This window comes from Sciurus carolinensis, chromosome 14, assembly GCF_902686445.1.
Source record: "Sciurus carolinensis chromosome 14, mSciCar1.2, whole genome shotgun sequence".
Lineage (NCBI taxonomy): Eukaryota > Metazoa > Chordata > Mammalia > Rodentia > Sciuridae > Sciurus > Sciurus carolinensis.
In genome coordinates this window covers 76,069,270-76,076,386 of record NC_062226.1, presented here as the reverse complement: position 1 = coordinate 76,076,386, position 7,117 = coordinate 76,069,270, and positions in this window count along the sequence as shown.

Below are 7,117 nucleotides of genomic sequence, written 5' to 3'. Positions count from 1 at the left end.
TACATTGTTTGGGTACCTAGGTCTGGTTGCACTTGAGGTCTTTCTGTTGGGTGTGCTAGGGGCTACCATCTGGCTGTCTCTGCTGGGTCACTCCTTTGTGTGAGCGCATCCCTCATGGTCTCTCTGAAGGTTCAAAGGGCATTGAGATCTTGGGACTGCAACAAGGCAGAGCCTAGGGAAGCTGAAGCCCAGGTCCATCAGATTGCAGCAGGGTTTGCATGGACCATTCTGGGTCTGGCAAGCCTGAGGAAAGCTGGAGACTAGGGGCACTTTCACCAGGGGGAGCACAGGTTGGAGAAACTGGAGAAAACTGGGCTCTCTCCAGCTCAGTGAGTCCTGAAGTGTGCAGGGACAGAAGGGGCTGGCTACAAAGGGACAAAGGGTGGGAGGACTGTAGGAGGGTGTAAGGGCATCTTGCCATCAGCTCACCCACCCAACGGGTTCAGCACCCTTTGGACTGGAGCCAACATCAAACTTCAATAATCCCACCTATTGATGGAGATGGGAAACTGAGAAAATTTTTGAAAACCAACCAAAGCAGTCGTTCAATTTTCCATTGAGACTTTCCTTTTCTTTTCTTTTCTTTTCTTTTCTTTTCTTTTCTTTTCTTTTTTTTTTTTTTGCCCCCTCTCTCAAACCTCTACCATATTTGAATCCAGATATTTTTTGTGCATCGATTTATTGAGAAATGGGATGTCTGAATAGTATATTACAGTTTTGTTGTATATTCTTATATTTTTACTTTTTTTAAATCTGCATATATTTTTTCTCTCACCAATCTGTCTCCCTGCATTCTCTTTCTCACTTCCCTCATACTAACAGCCAACATCTATCAATTCCTCCCTCACTCTTACTATAAATTTTTACCTCTATCTTCTCTCCTTCTCCCTCATAAACATCACTTCTTACACTACTTTTGTTTCTTCATTGTCCATCATTTGAAATGATAAACACTTTTAACAAACTTACTGTTTCTATTGTAGACAATAATCAAACACATCATTTCTGTTTATTGTGACAAAACTGTAAATGCCTTAATAGGAGTCATTGGGTTTAAGGTGATATATTGTTTGCAATGGGTGTTGTTAATATTGGTCTCCCCCTTAAAGGTGAGGTACTGGAAGTTTTCAGGGACACTATAAGACTACACGGTAGAAACTGTACTGCCTCAGCTCCATACCAGTAGATGAGAAGACACACAAACTACATGAAAAAACAAGGAAACAAAGTGCCTCAAACAAACCAAGATGTTCCAACAACAGAATCCATAGACGACACATTAGAAGAAATGTCAGAGAAGGAGTTTAGAAGGTACATAGTTAGAGTGATCTTCAAAATAAAGGATGGTTATCAGAGAGAAAATATAGGAAGTGAAAGATCACTTCAATAGAGAGGCAGAGATCGTGAAAAGAAATCAAGCAGAAATCCTCGATATGAAGGAAACAATAAACCAACAAAAATTCAATGAAAAGTATCACCAACAGAGTAGACCACTTAGAAGACAGAACCTCAGAAAATGAATACAAAATATATACTCTAGAAAATAAAATTGACCACACAGAGAAGATAGTAAAAAACCATGAACAGAACTTCCAAGAAATATGGGATTACATAAAAGACCAAATTTAAGATTTATTGGAATAGATGAAGGTATGGAGATACAAACCAAAGGAATGCACAATCTTTTCAATGACATAATATGAGAAAACTTCCCAAATCTAAAGAATGAAATGCAAAATCAACTGCAAGAGGCTTACAGGACCCCAAATGTACACAATTACAGCAGACCCACACCAAGGCACATTATAATGAGAATGACTAACATACAGAATAAGGATAGAATTTTATAGACTGCAAGAGAAAAAAAGTCAAATTACAAACAAGGGGGAATCAGTTCAGAGTTCAGCTGATTTCTCAACCCAGACCATAAACCCCAAGAGGCCCTAGAAAAACATATATAGAGTTCTGAAAGAAAATGGATGCCAACCAAGAATTTTACATTGAACAAAATTAAACTTCATATTGGAGATGAAATAAAAACTTCAATGATAAGCAAGTTAAAAGAATTAAAAACTAGAAAGCCTATACTACAGAACATTCTCTGCTAAATATTCCATGAAGAGGAAATGAAAAATAATAATAATAATGAGGGGCTGAGACTGTAACTCAGGGGCAGAGTGCTTGCCTCGCACATGTGAGGCACTGGGTTCAATCATCAGAACCACATGACAAAATAAACAAATAAAATAAGGCATGATGTCCAACAACAAAACAAATTTTTTTAATAAAAAAAAATGAAAACCAGCAAAGGGAGGAATGACACTAAAGGATAGGTCAATCAAAGGAGAAACTAAATCAAGTTAAAAAACAAAAATAAACCAAAATGACTGAGAATATAAATCATATCTCAATAATAACCTGAATGTTAATGGTTTAAACTCATCAATCAAGGTTGGTTTGACATATAGAAATCACTTAACATCATCACATCAATATACTTAAAGACAAGAATCATATGATTATCTCAATAGATACAGAAAAAGCATTTGACAAAATACAGCACCTCTTTATGTTCAAAACATTAGAAAAACTAGGGATAGTAGGAACATACCTCAACATTGAACAAGCTATCTACACTAAGCCCATGACCAACATCATCCTAAATGGAGAAAAATTGAAAGCATTCCCTCCAAAAATTGGAACAAGACAAGGATGCCCTTCTTCACCACTTATATTCAACATCATCCTTGAAACCCTAGATAGAGCAAAAAAAAATTAGACTAAAGAAATTAAAGGGATATGAATAGAAAAAGAAGAACTCAGATTACCACTATTTGCCAATGTCATGATTCTATATTTAGAAGATCCAAAGCATTCCACCAGAAAACTTCTAGAACTCACAAATGAATTCAGCAAAGTAGCAGGATATAAAATCAATATCCATAAATCAAATATTTCTATACATAAGCAATGACTCCACTGCAAGAGAAATTAGGAAAACTACCGCATTCACAATAGCCTCAAAAAAATAAATAAAATACTTGGGAATCAATCTACCAAAAGAGGTGAAAGACCTCTACAATGAAAACTACAGAACACTAAATAAAGGAATTGAAGAAGATCTTAGAAGATGGAAAGATCTCCCATGCTCATGTCAAAATGGCCATACTACCAAAAGTGCTATACAGATTCAATGCAATTCCTATTAAAATCCCTATGACTTTCTCCAAGGAACTAGAAAGACAATCATGAAATTTATTTGGAGAAGTCAGAGACCCAGAATAGCCAAAGCAATCCTTAGCAAAAAGAGTGAAGCAGGAGGCATCACAATACTAGGTCTTAAACTATACTACAGAACAATAATAACAAAAACAGCATGGTATTGGCACCAAAACAGACATGTAGACTAATGCTACAGAATAGAAGACACAGAGACAAATCCACATAAATACATTTGCCTCATATTAGACAAAGATGCCAAAAACATTCACTGGAGAAAAGATAGACTATTCAATAAACGGTGTTGGGAAAACTGGAAATCCACACGTAAAAAGTGAAATTAAACTCCTATCTCTCACCCTGCATGAAACTCAACTCAAAGTGGATCAAGGACTTAGGCACTAGAATAGAGACCCTGCACCTAACAAACGGAAAAGTAGGCCCAAATCTTCACCATGTGGGCTTAGGATCTGATTTCCTTCAAAAGACTCCTAAAGTACAAGAAGTAAAATCAAGAATCAATATATGGGATAGATTCAAACCAAAAAGCTTCTTCTCAGCAAAGGAAACAATAACGTGAAGAGAGAGCCTACAGAATGGGAGAAAATCTTTACCACACACATCTCAGATAAAGCACTAATCTCCAAAATATATAAAGAACTCAAAAAACTTAACATCAAATAAACAACCCAATCAATAAATCGAACTGAATAGACACTTCACAGAGGAAATACAATCAATCAACAAACATGAAAAAATGTTCATCATCTCTTGCAATTAGAGAAATGCAAGTCAAAACTACTCCAAGATTTCATCTCACTCTGGTCAGAATGCCAATAATCAACAATACAAGCAATAATAAGCATTGGCAAGGATGTGGGGGAAAAGGTACACTCATACATTGCTGGTGGGACTGCAAATTGGTGCAACCACTCTGGAAAGCAGTGTGGAGATTCCTCAGAAAACTTGGAATGGAACCACCATTTGACCCAACTATCCCACTCCTCAGTTTATACCCAAAGAACTAAAATCAGCATACTACAGTGATACAGCCATATCAATATTTATAGTCATATCAATATATATAGCAATTCACAATTGCTAAACTATGGAACCAACCTAGATGCCCTTTAATAGATGAATGGATTTTTTTAAATGTGGTATATATATATATATATACAATGAAATATTGCTCAGCCTTAAAGAAGAATGAAATTATGGCATTTGCAGGTAAATGGATGGAACTAGGAAATATCATGCTAAGTGAAATAAGCCAACCACAAGAAAAACAAAGGCTGAATGTTTTCTCTGATATGCAGATGCAGATCCATAGTTGGTGGGGGTGAGCAGGGAAGAATGAAGGAACTTTAGATTGTGCAGAGGGGAGTGAGGGGAGGGATGGGGTGGTGGGGATGGGAAGGATGGTAGAATGAGGCAGACATCATTACCTTATATACATGTATGATTACACTACTGGTGTGACTCAGTACCTTGTACAGAAGTTGTGCCCCATTTGTGTATAATGTGTCAAAATGCACTCAACTGTCATGTATAACTAATTAGAACAAATTTTAAAAATAGAAAAAATTGTTATGTAATCCTTAAAATGTGAGAAAATGTTATTTGGGGTGATGTGAGTGAGTTATACCCTCATGTATCATTATGTGATTTCAAAGTTACAGTTGCCCCATTTCCTACCCTTTGAAAGCTAACATTAGGGTTCTCCTACATTTCTATAGATGCTTCTACTTTAATATAACCATCCTTGTAACTGCTATTTAGCTTATGTCAGTTTAAAATTTTTTTCCATACACAAAACAATATGTAAAGATGGACAGATTATATCAAATAATAAAGCATATTGTAAGCATAGTGACCTTATGTTTTCCCTTTTCAGATAAAGAAAGCCCTATTAATGTTAAATTCTACCATCTATCCCCAATCCTTCCAAAGAAAGGAGTTGTGATTGAGTTTGAAAATAAATCATATGCAGAATCCATTCTTTGGTAGTCTTTTGGTTGTGGAGTGGGTTATCAAAGCTTCTAGATTCTCTTCTGACTTTTTATACTGTTAATTTAAAAGAACCCCACCCTATGTGGAGAGACAACTATAGTCCAGAAATGCCTGTGGCTGAATAAGTAAGTCTGTTTAATAATAAGTCTTGGTATTAGATATTAGGAAGTTCTCCTGCCACAGACAGAAAACTACCTCCAATGTGCATCAGTAATTGATGTGACATTTTGACCAACATTTGCATTAAACCTTAGTTGATAATTTTTAATCAAAAAATAATAGAAATCTCCATACTGCTTTCCAGAGTGGTTGCACCAATTTGCAACCCCACCAGCAATGTATGAGTGTACCTTTTTCCCCACATCCTCGCCAACACCTATTGTTGCTTGTGTTCTTGATAATCGCCATTCTAATTGGGGTGAGATGGAATCTTAGGGTAGTTTTGATTTGCATTTCTCTTATTACTAGAGATGTTGAACATTTTTTCATATATCTGTTGATTGCTTGTACATCTTCTTCTGTTAAGTGTCTGTTCATTTCCTTAGCCCATTTGTTGATTGGGTTGTTTGTATTCTTGGTGTAGAGTTTTTTTGAGTTCTTTATATATTCTGGAAATTAGCGCTCTATCTGAAGTATGAGTGGCAAAGATTTTCTCGATGATGACACATAATGGGGGGTGGGAGGGGTTAGTGTTAGGGTCAGGGTTAGGTTTAGAGTTAGGGTTAAGGAGGGTGGCAAGAATGGAGGAAGAAAGGACTCTATAGAGGGAAAAGAGGGGTGGGAAGGGTGGGGAGGGTGGGGGGAAGGAAAAAAATAACAGAATGAATCAAACAACATTACCCTATGTAAATTTATGATTACACAAATGGTATGCCTTTACTCCATGTACAAACAGAGAAACAACATGTATCCCATTTGTTTACAATAAAAAAAAGAAAGGCAAAAAAAAAAATAATAGAAAGAAGGAGGCTATTCAGTTCCCATACTACCTACATTATATTCCCACTTTGGAAATATATGTATGTGAAAGCACACACACACACACACACACACACACAAACACACAGAATGGAAATAGATATACTAACATGTTATCAGTGAGAACTGCAAGTAATGGTGGAATGAGTGAGATTTCTGTCCTACTCTCATGAATTTCTTGAATTATTTTCCAAAAAAAAAAAAATACAACAACAAAAAGGACTCTGCACTAATTTCATTATTAGAAAAAAATTGTTTTCATTTTGAAAATTATAAAAACTTGAACCTTATGTTAGGAAAAGGTGTAATGGCCAAAGGAAGGACAGAGGAGTTATACATTTGCTCCTCCACAGCCAACTAAACTATCACCCTAAAATACTCTTTAAGGTATTATATAAGGTGGTCCTGAGGCTCCCCAAGATCATATTATATGCTCAAAATGCTCACTGCCATCAATGCCTCAACCAGTTTCACCTATTTCTCTAGTCACAGTTAGAAACTTTCTGATAACATTTTGGTTGTAAATTTAACTTTAGAGAGGATCATCATGCTTCAATTCATTATTTAGGGATCAATAAAGAGAAGTTGGAATAGCACAAAATATAATCCTAGCATAGTATACCCTGCTGTTAAGTAAAGTTGCTTTCTGCTTTTCATTGACCAAATGTATGGCTTGCACCCAACCAGTCACTGCTTGGGGCCAGAGTTAGATAATATTCTTTTCTTAATTTATGTTCCATTGACTTTTTACGATGTCAGATATTGATTTCTCTTTGTGCCATAAGATCAGATGCTACAACCCAATTCAGAGCCAAGATCATGACTTTAGGTGATCAGTCTTTAATGTGCAGGAAAAATGGAGGTAGAAAAATGATTTATTTTTGCTTTTGTAGTCTTTTTATTATAG